At 45.6% G+C, this 21,944-nt stretch overlaps 1 protein-coding gene across 7 annotated transcripts in view; it reads right to left on the bottom strand.

The window, feature by feature from the left end:
- The window catches only part of wscd2 (WSC domain containing 2), a 593,216-nt gene that overhangs the window by 164,722 nt on the left and 406,550 nt on the right, over positions 1 to 21,944 (bottom strand). The window lies entirely within an intron of this gene.

Below are 21,944 nucleotides of genomic sequence, written 5' to 3' on the forward strand. Positions count from 1 at the left end.
GCTAAATGACAACATTGCATTCGCTTTCTTAATCACGGACTCAACCTGCATGTTTACCTTTAGAGAATCCTCAACTAGCACTCCCAGATCCCTCTGTGCTTTGGGTTTACGAATTTTCTCACCGCTTAGAAAGTAGTCCATGCTTGTATTCTTTTTTCCAAAGTGCAAGACCTCGCATTTGCTCACATTGAATTCCATCAGCCATTTCCTGGACCACTCTCCCAATCTGTCTAGATCCTTCTGCAGCCTCCCCACTTCCTCAGTACTACCTGCCTGTCCACCTAACTTTGTATCATTGGCAAACTTCGCTAGAATGCCCCCAGTCCCTTCATCCAGATCATTAATATATAATGTGAACAGCTGCGGTCCCAACACTGAACCCTGTGGGACACCGCTTGTCACCGGCTGTCATTCTGAAAAAGAATCTTTTATAAGACCATAAGACATAGGAGTGGAAGTAAGGCCATTCGGCCCATCGAGTCCACTCCGCCATTCAATCATGGCTGATGCGCATTTCAGCTCCACTTGCCAGCGTTCTCCCCGTAGCCCTTAATTCCTCTAGACAACAAGAACCTATCAATCTCGGCCTTGAAGACATTTAGCGTCCCGGCTTCCACTGCACTCCGTGGCAATGAATTCCACAGGCCCACCACTCTCTGGCTGAAGAAATGTCTCCGCATTTCTGTTCTGAAATGACCCCCTCTAATTCTAAGGCTGTGTCCACGGGTCCTAGTCTCCTCGCCTAACGGAAACAATTTTCTAGCATCCACCTTTTCAAAGCCATGTATTATTTTGTACGTCTCTATTAGATCTCCCCTTAATCTTCTAAACTCCAACGAATACAATCCCAGTATCCTCAGCCGTTCCTCATATCCCAACTCTCTGCCTTCTGTCAGACAGCCAATCCTCAATCCATACCAGTAGCTAACCTCGAATACCATGGGCCCTCACCTTGCTCAGCAGCCTCCCGTGTGGCACTTTATCGAAGGCCTTTTGGAAGTCTAGGTAGACCACATCCACTGGGTTTCCCTGGTCTAACCTACATGTCACCTCTTCAACGAATTCCAACAGGTTTGTCAGGCACGACCTCACCTTACTAAATCCATGTTGACTTGTTCTAATCCGACCCTGCTCTTCCAAGAACTTAGAAACCTCATCCTTAACGATGGATTCTAGAATTTTACCTACAACCGAGGTTAGGCTAATCGGCCTATAATTTTCCATCTTTTGTCTTGATCCTTTCTTGAACAAGGGGGTTACAACAGCGATCTTCCAATCATCCGGGACTTTCCCTGACTCCAGTGAATTTTGAAAGATCTCAACCAACGCCTCCGCTATTTCCGCAGTCACCTCCCTCAGAACTCTAGGATGTCGCCCATCGGGGCCAGGAGATTTATCAATTTTAAGACCTTTTAGCTTTTCTAGCACTTTCTCTTTTGTAATGGCAACCATGCTCAATTCAGCCCCCTGACTCCCTTTAATTGCTGGGATATTACTCATGTCTTCCACTGTGAAGACTGACGCAAAGTATTTATTAAGTTCTCCAGCTATTTCCTTATCTCCCATCACTAGCCTTCCAGCATCAGTTTGAAGTGGCCCAATGTCTACTTTTGCCTGTTGTTTGTTTCTTATGTATTGAAAGAAACTTTTACTATCATTTCTAATATCACTGGCTAGCCTACCTTCATATTTGATTCTCTCCTTCCTTATTTCTCTCTTTGTTATCCTCTGTTTGTTTTTCTAGCCTTCCCAATCTTCTGACTTCCCCAGTGCTCTTGGCCACTTTATAGGATCTCTCTTTTTCTTTGATAGATTTCCTGACTTCCTTTGTCAGCCATGGCTGTCTAATCCCTCCCCGGATAATCTTTCTTTTCTTAGGGATGATCCTCTGTACAGTGTCCTCAATTATACCCACAAACTCCTGCCATTTTTGCTCTATTGTCTTCCCTGCTAGGCTCTGCTTCCAGTCTATTTTCGTCAGTTCCTCTCTCATGCCCTCATAATTACCTTTATTTAACTGTAACACCATTACATCCGATTTTGCCTTCTCTCTTTCAAACCGCAGACTGAACTCTATCATATTATGATCGCTGCTTCCTAAGTGTTCCTTTACTTTAAGATTTTTTACAAAGTCTGGTTCATTACATAGCACTAGGTCCAGAATAGCCTGCTCCCTTGTGGGCTCCATGACAAGCTGTTCCAAAACGCCATCCTGGAAACATTCCAAGGATTCCCTTTCTTTGGATCCACTGGCAACATTATTTACCCAGTCCACCTGCATATTGAAGTCCCCCATGATCACCGTGACCTTGCCTTTCTGACATGCCTTTTCTATTTCCCAGTACATGTTGCGCCCCTGGTCCTGACCACTGTTAGGAGGTCTGTACACAACTCCAATTATGGTTTTTTTGCCTTTGTGGTTCCTCAATTCCACCCACATAGACTCCACATTATCCGACCCTATGTCATTCAGTGCCATTGATTTAATTTTGTTCTTAACTAACAAGGCCACCCTGCCCCCTCTGCCCACCTCCCTGTTTTTTCGATAAGTTGAAAGACCTTGGATGTTTAACTGCCAGTCCTGACCCCCCTGTAACCACGTCTCTGTGATGCCTACCACATCATAATCATTCACGATGATCTGTGCCATTAGTTCATCTGCTTTGTTACGAATGCTACGAGCATTCAGGTAAAGTGCCTTAATGCTAACTTTCTTATCATTAGAGATATTGGAAGTCATAAGATGTCCTAAGTTATCCTTCCTTTTTGCTGCACTCCCAGTCTGCCTCAAGTTTAAATCCGCCTGCAGATATGCTATCTGCTGCTTATCTTTCCATTTAACTCCATACTCTCTGTCGCTTTCACTTTCCCTTCCCCCCAACTCAGAAGTTTAAAGTCCTACTGACCACCCTATTTATCCTTTTCGCTAGAACATTGGTACCAGATCAGTTCAGGTGGAGACCGTCCCAATGGTACAGATCCCCCCCCCGGTTCCAAAACTGATGCCAATGTCCCATGAAGTGGAATCCCTCTTTCCCACACCAATCCCTTAGCCACGTGTTTACTTCCCTAATTTTCTTATCCCTATGCCAATTGACATGTGGCTCGGGCAGTAATCCGGAGATTATGACCCTTGAGGACCTGTACTTCAATTTCCTTCCTAGTGCTTGATAACCCCCAAACAGGTCCTCCACCCTAGCTTTGCCTGTGTTGTTAGTCCCAACATGGACCACAACAACTGGATCCTCCCCCTCCCGCTCCAATATCCTTTCAAGCCGGTCGGAGATGTCCCGCACCCTGGCACCGGGCAGGCAACACACCATGCGAGACTCCCGATCCGGCTTGCAAAGGATATCTGTCCCCCTAATTATAGAATCCCCTATAACAACTACTTGTCTTTTTGCTCCCCCCCTCTTGAATGGCCTTCTGCACCATGGTGCCTTGGTCAGCTGGCTCATCCTGTCCAGAGCCCTTTTCCTCATCCGTATAGGGAGCAAGAATCTCATACCTGGTGGACAAGGTCAAGGGCTGAGGCTCCTGCACTCCTGAACTCAGGTTCCCCCTACCTGCCTCACATTCTGATGTCCCTGATCACTAACTGAATGTGAATTACTAAATCTCCCAGGTGTGACTGCCTCCTGAAACAAAGCTTCCAGGTAACTCTCCCCCTCCCGGATGTGCCGCAGTGTTTGAAGCTCAGATTCCAGATCATCAACTCTGAGCCGGAGTTCTTCCAGCAACCAACACTTGCTGCAGATGTGGTCACTGCCATTCACAATGGGATCAGCCAGCTCCCACATCATACAGCCTGGCTTGGGATTGCTTTCTCTGTGAACCAGGAGAGCTGCAGATGGGTCCCTTGTAACACATGAAGGAACAATCATAATATCCAGGCCTCCGGGAGAAGGAATCCATAATGCGTGAAAATCCACAATGCCTGCCATACTTGTCACCTCCAGAACTATTCCTGGATCCTTCAAATTTAGAAACATGGTTAAAAATTCTCAGAAGACTTTTACCCCAGATGGACTTTGGTAATTGCAACTTAAGTGAATGAGTGAGTACGAATGTTGACACAAAAAGGGAATTGGAAAGCAAAGTCTTGCCATGCCAAAAGCATTCAACCGATTCAATGATGAAAAGCGATGCACTAATAAAAATGCAGACTCAAATTCATTTTACGCAAAATAAATCCCATCAAAAATTAAAGTGATATTCATTAATACTGCAGACTGCAGTATATGCTTTTAAATAGCAAACAGTACTGCCAGTGAAAACCCCACACATCTAGCGTAGTCCACATAGGTTATTCAACCTTGCAAGTAAATTTTGCCATTCCATTAGGTGTATGGTTGCTCTATATCTCAACTTCATCAGATTATCTTGGTTTCCATTTATCTTTCCACTCTTAGGGCAATTTATCACCCTCAGTTTGGAATTTTTCAATTGATTCCCCAACTTCATTTTTTCTATTACAGTGAGGGGTGAATGGAGATTGGTGGGACAGGGAGAGATTTCCTTATTTCCAATACACTTAAAGAAGAGCTTTCTGACTTCACACCCCTCGGGTCAAACTGTAGGTTTAAGGCTCTACCCGTTCTGGATGTTCAGTGGAAACAGTTTCTCTCTGTCTACCCGATTAAATCCTTTGATTAACTTAAACACTTCAGTTACATCATAGAATCCTTACAGTGTGGAAACAGGCCATTCGACCCCACAAGTCCACACCAACTCTCTGAGGAGCATCCCACCCAGACCCAGCCACTACCCTTTCACTGCAACTCCCATGATCAATCCAAAACATCTTTAGACTGGGGGAAGAAAGCAGAGCCCCCGGAGGAAACCCAGACAGACATGGGAAGAACATGCAAACTCCACACAGACAATGGCCTGAGGGTGGAATTGAACCCAAGCCCCTGGCACTGTGAAGCAGCAGTGCTAACCACTGAGCCACTGTGCTATCACATCGTCCTCTAATCATCTGCACTTGACCGACTACCCTCAGGCAAATCCAATATTGAATAGCTCCTGGAAAATTCCTTTCTTTGCCACAAAAGCCAATCTTTGAGAATTGAGATGTCTGAAGGCAATGTGCTGACTCTTACTTCTCCCTCCTTGCCACTTTGCCCCCTTCCAAACCCAGTGATGCTCCACATGGACAGAAAATAAAATCAAAGTTACACTGTATGCCAGCACTAGAGTGACCAGAGGTTGGATGGACAGTACTGCTCTGATGAATGTCTTTCATCACAATGATATGAATGAAGGCCATTTGGTCCACACTAATTCTTGTACTATACATACATAGATTACACACCAGCAGAAAGCTGATGTATATTGAGTGAAGGCTCACTCAGAGAACAGTAATAAGACTCAGGGTCGTTTCCCCAATAGGTTGGAAAGCCATGTCCAGTTTCAGTTCCCTTTGAATTGATCATAAAGTAAATGTACATTGACAATTGAGAGGTGGGCCAGTTTTAACATTAGTATCTCTTTAGGTGAAAGATTCCATGGCACCATTTCAATGAAAAGTTGGAGAATTTTCCTCACGATTATCTGGTCAATATAACACCATTATTTGTGGGATCGTTCTGTGTGCCCATTAAGCAATAATTTGCCTGCATTAAATTGGCAGTAGAAGTCACAAAACATCAGATTATAGTCCAATATGTTTATTTAAAAGGAAGTGACTTCACCTGACAAAGGGGCAGCGCTCTAAATACTTGTGATTTCAAATAAACCTGTTGGACTGTAACCTTGTGTCATGTGACTTCTGACCCTCCACATCATTAAAACAGCAATGACACCTCAAGCACTCAAGGGCATCTTACGGTCAGGAAAGGTGCTATAAAAATGCAGATTCCTCCTTTGTTTTTAATAGTCTACCAGTGGATAGTTAGAACCATAGAAAACAGAAGGAAGAGCTGGCTGTTTGGCGCTTAGAGCCTGTTCCATGATTTAATACAATCACGTCTGATCATCCAACCCAGTAACCTGTTCCCACTTCCTCCCCTTGTCAATTGTTCCTCACCCATTCATCCCAAACACTGCAAGAAAGTTATTGTTGGATATAGTTTGTTATTGGATTTTATCCCATTGCTGTTAAAGAGGAAACTCTACTGAATCAGGAAGCAAGAAAATAACCTCTGCAGGCTGCTTTCTTAACGTATTGCTGGTCTCTCCTAGTAACTGGAACAAGGGATCCAGTTGAAGCATCCAAAGAAAGGGAATCAGGATAGTAAAACACAAAATGACTGATATTCCACTGACAGTGCTCTTGGGAGAGAACAGTGAGAGCATCTCCGTCGATTATCAATATCACATTATCATTTTTAAAACATCATTTTGCAAGATGCACTCTCCTTTTATGTGTGTGTGTGTGTGTATGTGTCTATGTACAGAACAGCCTTGATTATCCGAACGAGACAGGCGGGGAGTATATTGTTCAAATAACTGATTGTTCGGATAACTGATCTGATCAGAAACAAGCTGTAATTTATGAGTGCCAGTTATCTGAACTTGCCTCAGTTATCTGACAATGCACGCCAATGCTGAGTTGCCTAATGCCGTTTTTACAGGATCTTGAAATCTTGTTTGGATAATCCTAAATTTGGATAATTGATGTTCGGATAACTGAGGTTGTTCTGTGTATGAATATGCGTGTGTGTGTGTGTATAAGCACTTGTGCTTTTGTGTGTATGTATATATACACGTGTGTCTGTGAGTGTGTGTTTGTGTATTTGTGTATGTGTATATGCATGTGTATATGCATGTGTGTGTGTGTGTGTGTGTGTGTATGTCATTTTGCTTGAATTACTTTGCCAACCCGGCTAACACAGATGTTATTAATATCACAACTTTTAATTTGTTACAGGATGAAAAATTCCATTCCTGTTTCTGAATGACACTGTAGGTGTTCTTTCTTGTTGTATCCAATGATTTCATCCAACAGGGCTTAATACTGTCACCAAAGGAAGAGAGGGCCACAATCAGGAAGAATGTGTGACTTCTATTTCCTAATGTTATTGGCAATCGGCGAAAGATTCGAAGCTTTTTCCATTGTCCTTCACCATCGTTTAGTTTACAGCCAATGCCCCCAAATGTAACTGTTAGCAGTCAGTCCTTGGAAATAAACATCTTTCAGGTTTTCAGGAATGGTTCAAGAGTTGAGTGATTTCAGTTCCATGGATACATTGAGTGGGCCAGTGTGGACCTGATGGGGTGAACGGCCTGCTTCTAAACTGTAGGAAATCCTATGACAGTATGGGGGTGGGGGGGGAGCGGGAAAGGCGAACTAAATTATTCCAGTGGAGAGCCAGCATGGGGCTACATTTTCAGCTTTTGTGATGCACTTCTTTTTAGATTCAACAATTCCAAGACATAGTCTGAGATCCTTAGGGGACCTGTGGTACAGATGTTGTCCATCTCCCCAGTCATCTCTGCAACTCCTAACCCATTGAAAAACACTAATCCTTCCAAGTTACACCTGCCTTGCACTGCGTGATACAGAATAATTGGAATAAACATAACAGAGAGCAGCAGTCAATTAGTTTCAAAGGGAACTCACAATAATTAATCATAGGCTGTAGACTTTTGTCAAGAGAAGCAGAGAGCATTGTCTTTTGGAAGCCAGGCCTGCTTTCATTGGAAACAATTGCTTTACTTTGGCTAAGCATTGGCAAGATTGCAGGAGTTGTTCAATAAAAACTATGCACCTTGGTTTAATGTTATAGATGAATTGAGGATGTTTTGTTGAAGTTCCTTTCACCTCATAAAACAGAAGTGCTTTCCTTTCCAAATGTCTGTCAACAATAACAAATAGAAGTCCCATGAAAATAAGCAATTTTGTCATTGAATTCATGGAGTTGTGTTGTTTCAGTTACATTTGTTTCTTGAATATTTATTCTTTTGTCCAACACGTTGTTCAACGCCCTTCCCCTGTGGACTACACGAACCTTGCATTCAGTTTTGCGACGATTCATTTTGTGTGACATGGTTTTGGAAGCAATCAGGGCACTTGCAACTTTGCTGTAACAAGATCCTTTAGGATCTCTCAAGCCAGAAAGAGGTGCACTTTAGCGAGCATGAACAAGAGCTATTATCTTCCTCTATCCCCTTTCTTCATCTGGTCCACTGCAGAGAAAGTGCAATATATCAACCCCTTTCATTGCCTGCGTGGAATCAGAGATCAGGTAATTACAGGATCAACCAGCTGTGAGACAGGGGAAGAAGCTTCCCTTGAAATAACTTCCTCTAACTCAGCAAGATAAAGTGAGATTATGGCCATAAAGTAGCAACACCAGATAGAAATGATGTAGGCAACCCATAACTTTAAATGGAAACACTGCTATCTTCCTGCAAAGAATAATTGATGGGGAAGCAGCAACAAAAATAAGACAAATACCATGTCCAAATTATAACATATCCATCACAATGTTAAATTAATCGCACTACAGGAAGGAATCTTCATGCATTAAATCACTCAGCTTTTGAATCGAGGGGAAACCTATATACAGAATAAAAAGTAATAGACTGGCTCTTTTTCAGGGGTACTTTAACTGAAAAATGCACTAACTTTGGCAGGAATAATTAGAAGAAAGAGTCCAGCTTTGATATCAAAATGACCTTTGGGGTGGCATGGTGGCTCAATGGTTAGCACTACTGCCTCACAACACTAGGGACCTGGGTCCGATTCCAATCTTGGAAAATTACCAGTGTGGAGTTTGCATTTTCACCCCATGTCTGCACAGATTTCATCTGGGTGCTCTGGTTTCCTCCCACAGTCCAAAGATGTGCAGGTTAGGTGGATTGGTCTTGTTTAAATTGCTCATAGTGTCCCACATTTAAATTTTTTAGATTAGATTACTTACAGTGTGGAGACAGGCCTTTCAGCCCAACAAGTCCACACCGACCCACCGAAGCGCACCCACCCAGATCCATTCCCCCACATCTAACACTAGCATGGCCAATTCATCTAACCTGCACATTTTTGGACTGTGGGAGGAAACCCACTCAGACACAGGGAGAATGTGCAAACTCCACACAGTCAGTCGCCTAAGGCAGGAATTGAACCCGGGTCTCTGGCGCTGTGAGGTGGCAGTGCTAACCACTGTGTCACCGTGCCGCCCACGGCTCTGTAGGCTAGATGGATGTGCCATGGGAAATGCAGGGTTATAGAGTGGATTTGGATGGAATGCACTTCAGATGGTGGGTGTGGACTCAATGGGTGGAATGGCCTACTTCCACACTGTGGAGATTCTATGATTCAACCCTCCTGAATGAATTAATTCCTGCTAGCGAGCTCTTCAATTGGCCATGGCACTGTTATATTTCTCTTTCTATATGACATTTCTTTAGATGACAAAGACGATTGAGAGCTAACATCTACAGAAAACACTGAACAAGTTGGGTCTCTTTGCTCCTCAAAAGGTAAATGAGTGACCTAACACAAGACTTCTGAAAAGTTTGAATGTGTTGAAATAGCGAAGGTGTTTCCACTTGTGGGATAAACCAAAATAAGGAGGCAATAAACATCGGATAGTCATTGATAAATCCAATGGGATATTCAGGAGAGACTGGTTCACCCAGAGAATGATGGGGACCTAGAACATGCTACCACAGGGAGTGATTAAAGTTAATGTCAGATACTTTTAAAAGGAAGATTGATAGACACATAAGGAAAGAAGAGATTGACGTATGACTGGATGAAGAAGGATGTAAGGAGGTTCACATGGTCCATCAGCACAAGTCATCACAGTGGCTCAGTGGTTAGCATTGCTGCCTTACAGTGCCAGAGACCTGGGCTCGATTCCACCCTTTTATCATGGTTTGTATGGAGTTCGCACATTCTCCCTGCATCTGTGAGGGTTAGCTCTGGTTACCTCCCACAGTCCAAAGATGTTCAGGTTTAGAGGAAAAGGGTAGAGGGGTTGGATGCTCTTCAGAGAGTTAGTATGGGCTACTGCCACACTGTAGGGATTCTATGACCTACCTTCACTCATGAATTCACTGGTAAGGCCAGAATTTATTTGTCTATCCCTAAATGCCTTTGGGAAAAGCCTGATTACTACCAGCTGTCTCGTTAGAGCCATCTGAGAGGGCAGTTAACAGTCCACCATGTTGCTTTGGGTCCAGAGTCTCACACCAACTGGACTGCGCAAGGACTGCATTTTGTCTTCCCAGAAGAGAAGTAATGCTTTCACCACAATCTGGTGGTTTCATGCTCATATGATTGATACTTACATTTTATTCCAGATTTTTAAAAAAGAGTTGAAATTAAGTGCCCCAGCTGCCATGATGTGTCTTGATCTGTCTGCAGTCTGGGATTTCTGCTCCAGGAATATAACCATTAAGCTCTTGTAGCTGCATTGTCCAAATGACCTGCCATTGCCCATTGATTGCTAAGAAAAAGCACGTTTTCTTTACGTCTTTCATTGGCATTTAAATCCTTGCGTTTGCTTTTGATGATCACACACATGTTCCAACATGGCACAAAGAATAATTACTCTATGCATGAGCATTCAAATCATAGTTCAGTGCTAACTATTAGTGTTAACAAGTGAAAGAAATCACTGTAATGACAAATTAGCATTTGTATGTTGCATTTTCATATATACCAAAGCAGCAGTCAATGGCTTTGACCCCCTCATGCACAAAACTAAAGCAGCATTGGTTTGAAGAAATCTTGCTCTGTAGTATAATGATTTATAGGCACAGTTATAATTAAACTTTTACCCTCTCAAAAAATCATGGCTATCACCTTAACAAATGAATGCTGAATTTGCATGACAAGAAAGTATGTCCCAGAGGACCAAATGTGCACATTCCCTTGGCTTTAAGCAGAACTCCAGTGCTTGTTCTGAATATTGCTGATGTATTTTCTGAGCTATCTTGCCCCCGCATTGGGTCTGCCAGTGAATGATTTATTACTCCATGGTCCTACGCTTTGTTAAAGCTCCTCTTGTTGTTTATCAGTGCTATTTCTAATTACATGCTGTACTGTTCCAAAAATGGTACTGCAGGGACTAGTTATAGCTGAGGATGGTTCCTCTGCCGTATTATTAATAGCCTGCTCAAGGCAGTTCGCTCTGAAGATGCTCTTGTGTTAACAGCTCCTCGGAGACTCCCTGAAGGGTCACTGTAACCTCACTAAGCCATTAGAGCAGAACTTGTGCTTTCTTAGACCCGAACAGTGACTACACTTCATGAGAACAGCGCTCGCTGCGGAATACTTTGGGACATGCTAAGGTTGTAAAAGGTGCTACATTAATATCGCTCCTTTACTTTCAGATAATCTGCCTAGTGTAGTAGGAGCCAGTCATCTTTGCAATGGCAATCAGGTTTAACTATGCAGATGAGTGTCTCTTTCCTTCGGCTGTGTGTCACAGACCTTCAGATGACAAGAGTGAACAAACTGTGATTACATTTATTATCGGCTACACTGAACAGATTAAAGCCGAAAGCAGCCACACGTCAACACAATGTTCATTAAAACAGAATTCACAAGGGTTCACGTGAAGTGCACTTGTGTGAATGGTCATTTTGAGTCATTCTCTTTCCAAAATGTGAGTACGCAATAAAGAGGCGAAAAGAATACTCGCATTTACACTGCAGTGTTCAGGAAAACCGCTTGGTGCATAGCGACTTCAAGCCAATGAAGTATTTGTTAATGAGCAGTTAATATTCGTGCATAGAGGTTGGTTAGCTCAGTTGGCTGGTCAGCTCGTCAGGGGCGCCAACTGTGTGGGCTTAATTCCTGCACTGGCTGAAGTTACCACGAACCACATTCCTTCTCAATCTTCCCCCCTGCCCGAGGTTAAACTCACCGCCAGGCAGGGCTCTCTAATGAAGGCCAACACTCCGTGCATCTCTGACACCGAATGTACTCGAGTACTGTAATTACCGAATTTGTTTGACCACTTTTTAAGGTTAAATTTAATGGGGTCGACTACTACACGGAGACTACTTTTGAGGGGCTGAAATTCATACCCGTCAAAATTCATACCTTATCATTAGCAGAAGCCCAGTTGATCTCTAAAGGAATAAAGAGAGAAAAGAAATGAATTATGATAATCCCAAAAACCTGGAATGGAGCACAGCAGCCAGTGGAGTGGAAGACCAGGAGAAGGTTGGAACAACTGGCTGAATGCAAAGGTGCAGCGGGATGCGAAGGCCGGGACACGGAATTTCACACGAGATATATGGAAAATTCCAGATTATTTGGCCAAAAGTAGAGGGTCAACTTTTACATGAGATTGACTATCACTCAAGTATATGGCTATTTATTTTATGCACTGCCCGTCAGTGCCTTCAAATGGAGTGCTGTGTGTTTAAATGTGGACAGTTGAAGTTCGAAATCAATGATCTTCTTGGTAAATGGCCTGGTTAATCCGAAAGGCTAAATAATGACTCGTGTTTGCTAATGGCTTGCTACATGACGGCTGGGTGCTAAGGAAAACCGGCTGGTAACCAACAAACCAAAATGAAGCTCATCTTGTGACAAAAGATTGCTGCAGACAGGATAAAGGTGAGGGCATATGTTGGGATATCTTGGTTAGATACACTGGCACTAATCCTTCAGACCAGTATCGATCTAAGCTACTGATATCATGTGGGAAATGATGCACACCCTCTGTTCATGGCACAAGGCAGGCTCAATCCTGATTAAACGCTGCATATGTTTACTACAGATCTAGTGTGAGTGAGGAGAGATACAATAGGGTCCGGGGGGCATTCTTTTCACACAGAGTGTGGTGAGTGTCTGGGAAGAGGTAATGATGGGGAAAAAAGCTACAGTTTCATCATTTAACTAACAGTTAGACAGATACATGAATGGGATGGCTATGGAAGGATATGAACCAAATGCAGGGCAAATGGGACTAGTTAAATTGTGAAAATGGGGCGGCTTGGACAAGTTGGGCCGAAAGGCCTGATTCCACGCTGTTGATTTCAATTACTCAATTACTCTAAGTATCATTTAATAGATATTGACACTGCACCCAAGACAAATGATGATCTATCAGGCTCAAATTATTACTTTAGCCTCACGTGGTTAATACTAAGAACACTCTCTGTAGTATTAAATGTTTCCAGGTGAACGCATACAGAACTTTCTTGGAGAACTTGCTCGCTCATCCCACACAGATACCTTTATATCCTGATGGACAAATTTTATTCTATGTTGGCAATTAACACAATTCAGATACACAATTCTTTGCAGTTTGCATCACATATAGATTAGGTTGTTAAAAAGGTATTTAGCACACTCGCCTTCATTGCTCAGACCTTTGAGTATATGAGTTGGGGCGTTATGTTGAGGTTGTATAGGATGTTGATGAGGCCACTCTGGAATACTGTGTCCAGTTCTGGTCACCCTTATATAGGAAGGTTATTTGGCTGGATCATTGGTTTACAGAGCAGTGTGATGCCAACAGTGTGGGTTCAATTCCCATCACCAGTTTGAGATTATCATGAAGGACTCTCCTTCTCAACCTCTTCCCTCACCTGAGGTCTGGTGGCCCTCAGGTTAAATCACCATCAGACGCTCCCTCTAATGAGAGAGTAGCCCCTACAGTCTGGCAAGACTATGGCAAAACAACAACAATATTTTCAAGCTGGTGAGGGTTCAGAAGAGAATGTTGCCAGGATTGGAGGATTTGAGTTAGAAGGAGAGGCTAGATAGGTTGGGGTGTTTTTCACTGGAGCATAGGAGGTTGAGGGGTGACCATGTAGAGGCTTATAAAATAATGAGGGGTTTATATAAGGTGAATGGCTGGTGTCTTTTCCCTAGGGTGGGGGAGTTCAAGACAAGGGGGGGACATTATTAAGGTGAGAGGAGAAAGATTTAAAAAAGGCATGAGAGGCAATTTCTTTACAAAAAGAGTGGTTCGTGTGTGAAATGAACTTCCAGAAGAAGCGATGGATGCAGGCACAGTTACAATTTTTAAAAGGCATTTACATAAGTTCATGAATAAGAAATGTTTGGAGGGATATGGATCAAGTGCAGGCAGGTGGGACTCATTCAGTTTGGGATTATAGTCAGCATGGACTGCTTGGTCGAAGGGTCTGATTCCGTGCTGTATGACTCTATCACTATATAACTCTTTCAGGTCCTAACTGCTTTTTCAGGAGTATAAGGGGGAAGGTCTTATCTCACGGTTGCTGACTAATCATATTGATGAAGGACTTTTGCTTGAAACGTTGATTCTCCTGCTCCTTGGATGCTGCCTGACCTGCTGTGCTTTTCCAGCAGCACACTCTCGACTCTAATCTCCAGCATCTGCAGTACGCACTTTCGCCTAATTGCGTTGGTCAGCGATTCCAGCCAATTGTCAGCACTGGGGCATGGTAGTGGGCACTGCCAGGACTGCTAGTCAGAGCTAGGGGGGATTGATGGCTGTGAGAAGCAGGTTAAGTCCAGGTTTCTGGGCAGGGAGGGATCAAAGAGGCTAACCAGCAGGGTGAGGGAAGTGAGGTTTTGAAGGACTGATGGGTACTGGTGACATCTTGTGGGGACTGACCTCCATCGCCCAGGACCCCTCCTGAATTATGTGGCCCACTGCCCCCCATTTCACAGTGTCTTTTTCTCAAATTGGTCACAAAAAGCAAAAGAAAACACTCTCTACTGTCAACCGTATTAAAGCATGGGCCATCCAGAGATGTCTTCCGAGTCTTGGACAGATTGAGCAGTTTGGGAATACCCTCGCCAGAGTTTAGGAGGATGAGGGGATATCTAACTGAGGCATATAAATGCTAAAGAGGATTGACAAAGTGGACGTGGAGGGAATGTTCCCTCACATGGGGCAATCAAGAATGAGAGATCGTAGTTTTAGGACGAGGGGTGGCAGAGGTAAAACAGAGATGAAGAGCAATCTATGGAATGCACTACCCCAGAGTGAGGTGGATGTGGGGACACTGAGTACACGTAAGGAGGAGATAGATCAATTTTTAATTGGTAATGGGTTGAAGGTTTATTAAGAGTGGGCAGGAAGGTAGAGTTGATTTGGGATCAGCCCTGGTCGCATTAAATGGTAAGGCAGGCCTGACAAGCTGGACTCCCACTCCAGCTCCTGGTTCTTATCCTATATTTTTATGGGCAATGTATTATCCCAGTCAATTGGGCTGGTAACAAGATCAAAAAAGCATGATTTATTTATTTAACTAATGATGGCCCAGGGTGCCAGTTTTGATGCCCAGCCACACAGCTGGTTAATGGGGACTATTCATGGAGCACGGAGCCCCTCAAAGTCTATGTGCTTGTTCCCTCTGAAAATTCTGCCCTCAGTGTTATCAGAAAATAATGTGATATGTAACATTTGGAACATTGTCAAGAATGTAACATACTTTATCTATCTCTGTAATTTAGTGAGCATGGTATTTAACACGCACTGAGATCTTTCAAGGTTAAAGGCATAATATTTATTTAACATACTGTTCTACCTATTATCTGAGGAATACTACCAACACAGTGACAATTACATCTGCAGCTAAAGCAGAATACTGAATGCATGGGGCACCAAAGTGTCAAACATACATTAGAATAGAATAGCAATTTATTGTCACGTGTATTTTTAGAAAACTAAAATACAGTGAGATGTTTTATAAGTCGCCATACCATGGCACCTAAATTAATGACAGAAGTCATAAATAAGAAGAAAAAAAAGTAAAAATGCATTACAGTTCCATTAACAGCTACTGGGTTCAGGGTACGTTGGAAAACAGGGCTAAGACTGACACACAGGGCCATGCTGAGACTGGTACACAGGGCTGGGCCAAGACTGGTACACAGGGCTGGGCCAAGACTGGTACACAGGGCTGGGCCAAGACTGACATGCAGGGTCAGGCTGAGACTGACTCACAGGGCCAGGCAAAGACTGGTACACAGGGCCAGGCTGAGACTGACATGCAGGGCCAGGCCGAGGCTGACTCACAGGGCCAGGCTGAGACTGACACTCAGGGCCAAGCCAAGACTGATACACAGGGCCAGGCCGAAACTGGTACATAGGGCCAGGGTCGAGACTGGCACGGGCCCTGCTGGGCCAAGCTGAGACTGACATGCAGGGCCAGGCTGAGACTGACTCACAGGACGAGACCGAGACTGACACTCAGGGCCAGGCTGAGACTGACATACAGGGCTGGACTGAGACTGGTACAGAGGGCTGGACTGAGACTGACACACAGGGCTGGACTGAGACTGACACACAGGGGCAGGTTGAGACTGACACTCAGGGCCAAGCCAAGACTGGTACACAGGGCCAGGTCAAGACTGGTACACAGGGCCAGGTCAAGACTGGTACACAGGGCTAGGCCGAGACTGACACACAGGGCCAGGCCAAGACTGGTACACAGGGCCAGGCCAAGACTGGTACACAGGGCCAGGTCAAGACTGGTACACAGGGCTGGGCCGAGACTGACACACAGGGCCAGGCCAAGACTGGTACACAGGGCCAGGTCAAGACTGGTACACAGGGCCAGGTCAAGACTGGTACACAGGGCCAGGCTGAGACTGACACACAGGGCCAGGCCGAGACTGACACACAGGGCCAGGCCGAGACTGACACACAGGGTCAGGCCGAGACTGATACTCAGGGCCAAGCTGAGACTGACACACAGGGCCAGACCGAGACTGGTACACAGGGCCAGGGCCGAGACTGGCACACAGGGCCAGGCTGAGACTGACAGTCAGGGTCAGGCTGAGACTGACATACAGGGCTGGGCTGAGACTGGTACAGAGGGCTGGACTGAGACTGACACAGAGGGCTGGATTGAGACTGACACACAGGGGCAGGTTGAGACTGACACATAGGGCCAGGGCCGAGACTGACACTCAGGGCCAGGCCCGAGACTGACACTCAGGGCCAAGCCAAGACTGGTACACAGGGCTGGGCCAAGACTGACACACAGGGCCAGGCCAAGACTGACACACAGGGCCAGGCCGAGACTGACACACAGGGCCAGGCCAAGACTGACACACAGGGCCAGGCCGAGACTGACACACAGGGCCAGGCCGAGACTGACACACAGGGCCAGGCCGAGACTGACACTCATGGCCAAGCCAAGACTGGGACACAGGGCTGGGCTGAAACTGACACACAGGGCTGGGCCGAGACTGACACACAGGGCCAGGGCCAAGACTGACACTTAGGGCCAGGCCAAGATTGACACACAGGGGCAGGCCGAGACTGACACACAGGGTCAGGCCGGGACTGACATGCAGGGCCAGGCCGAGACTGACACACATGGCTAATGCAGACCCAGGCCCCTCCTCTTGGACAAGACCACCACACTGGGGTATCACCACTCCAGGAGACCACCCCATCCCACAGACAGGACCGCCACACCAGGAGATCACCACACCGAGAGACCTCCACACTGGGAGACCACCACACCGAGAGACCACCATACTGGGAGATTGCCACACTGACAGTCCACTACACTGAGAGACCACCAAACTGGGAGACCACCACACCGAGAGACTACCACACCAAGAGACCGCTACACCGAGAGACCACCACATCAAGAGACTACCACACAAAGAGACTACCACACCAGGAGACCACCACACTGAGAGACCACCACACCAATTGACCACCACACCGAGAGACCACCATACTGGGAGATTGCCACACTGAGAGTCCACTACACTGAGAGACCACCAAACTGGGAGACCACCACACCGAGAGACTACTACACCAAGAGACCGCTACACCGAGAGACCACCACATCAAGAGACTACCACACAAAGAGACTACCACACCTGGTACACCAAGAGATCGGCACACAGAGACCGCCATACCGAGAAACCAGCACACAGAGACTGCCGCAACAAGAGACCACCACACTGAGGGACCACCACACTGAGGGACCACCACACCGAGAGACCGCCACACCGAGAGACTGCCACACCGAGAGACTACCACACCAAGAGACCACCACACTGAGAGACCACCACACCGAGAGCCTACCACACTGAGAGACTACCACACCTGGTACACCAAGAGATCGGCACACAGAGACCGCCATACCGAGAAACCAGCACACAGAGACTGCCGCAACAAGAGACCACCACACTGAGGGACCACCACACTGAGGGACCACCACACCGAGAGACCGCCACACCGAGAGACTGCCACACCGAGAGACTACCACACCAAGAGACCACCACACCGAGAGACTGCCCCACCGAGAGACTGCCCCACCGAGAGACTGCCCCACCGAGAGACCGGTACACTGAGAGACTGCCACACTGAGAGACCGCCACATCGAGGCAATGCTACACAAAGAGACTACCACACCAAGAGACCGGTACACCAAGAGACTATCACACTGAGAGACCGCCACCCTGAGAGTCTGGCACATAGAGACCGCAGCACCAAGAGACTGCCATGCCAAGAGACTGCCCCACCGAGAGACCGTCACACCGAGAGACCGTCACACCGAGAGACCGTCACACCGAGAGACCGTCACACCGAGAGACCGTCACACCGAGAGACCACCACACCGAGAGACCACCACACCGAGAGACCACCACACTGAGAGACCACCACACTGAGAGACCACCACACTGAGAGACCACCACACCGAGAGACTGGCACACTGAGAGACTACCACACTAGGCTCTTGATCCATACCACCACAGCGTGCAGTTGGAAGTACCTCGTCGCTCGGCCTGGGTGGGGAGAAGACGCTTTCACCCAGATTTGGTAAAAGAAGATAAGGCACTGTAAAAAATGGAAACATTAAAAAGAAGCATAGAAAGAAAAATCAAGTGACGTGGATGCAGTAGATGAGCTCTGGGCTCCCTGACTGAGGCGCACCCACGTTCTGCTGCTACTCTGCTGCCATCTTGAAAAATGATTCAAAGAACAATCGCCACACGGTCCTTAAAATGAATCAGTGAGTGGGATTTGGTTTGAACACTGTCACAACAGCAATGGAAATACAGAGCGAAGGTAAACTCATAACAGATCTGCTGAACGAAGAAGGCCATTGGCCATTTGAATGTGACAGACAGCAAACACCATTCTGGTCAATGGTAGTCTGTGCAAGGCCAACAGAGGGCCATGAATTTAAATTTATCCTTTTTTCTGATTGCATTGTGAACACATTCTGGCCTTGGGTAAGTATTAAAGAATACTAAGTGCAGATACTTTGCTGAATGTGAAGGCAACTTCATGAGATATCACAATGTATTACAATGATTTAAAGAGGCATTAAGCAGGAAATGTGATGGAAAACATTACCTTCTGTCCCAGGTCACAGCAGCAGAAAAATATAGCTTTAATAAAACTTCAAGGCTTTAAATTGATACAATTACAGCTGGTAAGAAGACCAGGAGAAAATAGCAAAGATTTCTTTTTTTTTTTGATTGAGCCTTCCCATTAAATTTTAAAAGTAAAATGTCCAGATGGAGTAATGCAGTTTTAATGGAGGAAAAATTATACCTTTCTCAAAATGACTTTGACATACCCTTTTTTCTCGAGATATCGAAGCGCATTTTGAAATTTGTTTAAAAAGCTCTGGCAGAACACTGCCACCTGACTTGAAAAGCAGATCTCCAGCTGATGCTTTTGAAGCCTGATATTTAACAGGAAAACATTCTGAGAAGCTTGCTCAATTCCTTCAGGAGTATTGCCTGTTTAGTTTTAGTGGTTTTTTTCTGTGATTATCAGCTGATAAAATTAACCTATTGTGTTGTTTCTTTGTTCACCTTCCCATTACTGTTTATTCATTCCTGATTCTCTATCTATATTGACAGTCCACTCACCACTGAATGGTGGTAGGTAAAAACAATGACTGCAGATGCTGGGAACCAGATTCTGGATTAGAGTGGTGCTGGAAAAGCACAGCAGTTCAGGCAGCATCCGAGGAGCAGTAAAATCAATGTTTCGGGCAAAAGCCCTTCATCACGAATACAGGCAGAGAGTCTGAAGGGTGGAGAGATAAGTGAGAGGAGGGTGGGGAGAGAGTAGCATAGAGTACAATAGGTGAGTGGAGGAGGGGATGAAGGTGATAGGTCGGGGGGGGGGGCAGGGGGGAGTGGATAGGTGGAAAAGAAAATAGGCAGGTACGACAGATCATGGGGACAGTGGTGAGCTGGAAGCTTGGAACTGGGGTGAGGTGGGGGAAGGGGAAATGAAGAAACTGTTGAAGTCCACATTGATGCCCTGGGGTTGAAGTGTTCCAAGGCAGAAGATGAGGCGTTCTTCCTCCAGGTGTCTGGTGGTGAGGGAGCAGCGGTGAAGGAGGCCCAGGACCTCCATGTCCTCGGCAGAGTGGGAGGGAGAGTTGAAATGTTGGGCCACAGGGCAGTGTGGTTGATTGGTGCGGGTGTCCCGGAGATGTTCCTTAAATCGTTCTGCTAGGAGGCGTCAGTCTCCCCAATGTAGAGGAGACCGCATCGGGAGCAACAGATACAATAAATGATATTGACGGATGTGCAGGTAAAACTTTGATGGATGTGGAAGGCTCCCTTAGGTCCTTGGATGGAGGTGAGGGAGGAGGTGTGGGCGCAGGTTTTGCAATTCCTGCACTGAATGGTGGTAGACTATTTGACTGTAGGGGCATCGCAGCCGAGTCTAGTTCTGACTCTACCCAACTGTGTGAGCTTTGCTGTGCAAGTCAGTGTCTGTCAGGGTTCTTGGCTTGGCTCATTTTGCCCCTTGCCTTTCTCAAGGAGGTTATTATCAACACGATTCCCCTTACCATGTACTGGCAGATAACTCAATGCAGAGCATGGAATCATTCCTGGAACCGAGAAGATTAAGGGGGCAAACATACGTTGAAATAATGAAGGGATGAAAATGTTCATTCTTATAGAGGACTTCAAAATTACTAACAAATTCAATAAAGAATTCGGGTGAAATCTCTTCATTCAGAATGCAGTGAGAATGTGGAATTCGCTACCACAAAGTGTAATGCAGATTATTACTTTGGAGGGGAAATTAGCTAAACACTTTGAGGAAGAAAAGCATGGAAGGTATTGACAGAAGTCACACGACACCAGCTTATAGTCAAACGGGTTTATTTGAAGTCGCAAGCTTTTGGAGCGCTGGAAAAGAAAATGGTTGGACTCTGACCTGGTGTTGTGTGACTTCTGACCTTGTCCATCCCAGTCCAATACTGGCACCTCCACATTAAAGATAATGTTGATTGGGTTAGACAGTTGTAACCAAGGGTCCTGCCCGAAACATCGACTCTCCTGCTCTTCCTGATGTGCAGTGCTTTCTCCAGTTCCACATTTTATCGACTCTAATAAGGTTATATTCAGAGGTGAGGGCAGAGGTTCATCTGCTCAGACCAGTTAGGCAGAATGACCTGAACTTGTGTGTAAGATCCAATGCAATTTGAAGTTCATCTCAGTTACAAATTGGTTGGCACCTTTAAGAAGCATTTAGGTGAACACTTGAAACACCACAATGTACAAGGCCATGGGATGTGAGGTAAAAAAAACCTCGACCGCAAACACGATGGGCCTCAATCCATGTGGTCAAAAGATCTTCACGGCCATACTGCTCTATGAATATCTGATCTGGGAAGCTAAGCAGCCTCAGGCCTGGTTAGTACTTGAGTGGGCAACTGCCAGGTGCTGTAGGCTTTTAGCGTTTGGTTCTGGCGTTGCAAAATCCTTGACAACATGAGAGCAAAGTGGTGGAAGAAGCTTGTGCGCAGGCGAAACATAAGTAGCAAAAAGTGAGGCAGAGTTCTGGGTGAACAATTGCGGAAGGATCAGTACTAAACAGGGGAGGTAATGACCTAACGGTATGATCATTGGACTGTTATACTACAGACCCAGATAATGTTCTGGGGACCTGGCAGATGGTAGAATTTGAATTCAATATAAAGAAGATGTGGAATTAAGAATCTAATGGTGACTGTGAATCCACTGTCAATCGTCCAAAAAACCCATCTGGTTCACTAATGTCCATCAGGGAAGGAAACTGCGA

Source organism: Chiloscyllium punctatum, chromosome 17 (genome assembly GCF_047496795.1).
Source record: "Chiloscyllium punctatum isolate Juve2018m chromosome 17, sChiPun1.3, whole genome shotgun sequence".
NCBI classification, from domain to species: domain Eukaryota; kingdom Metazoa; phylum Chordata; class Chondrichthyes; order Orectolobiformes; family Hemiscylliidae; genus Chiloscyllium; species Chiloscyllium punctatum.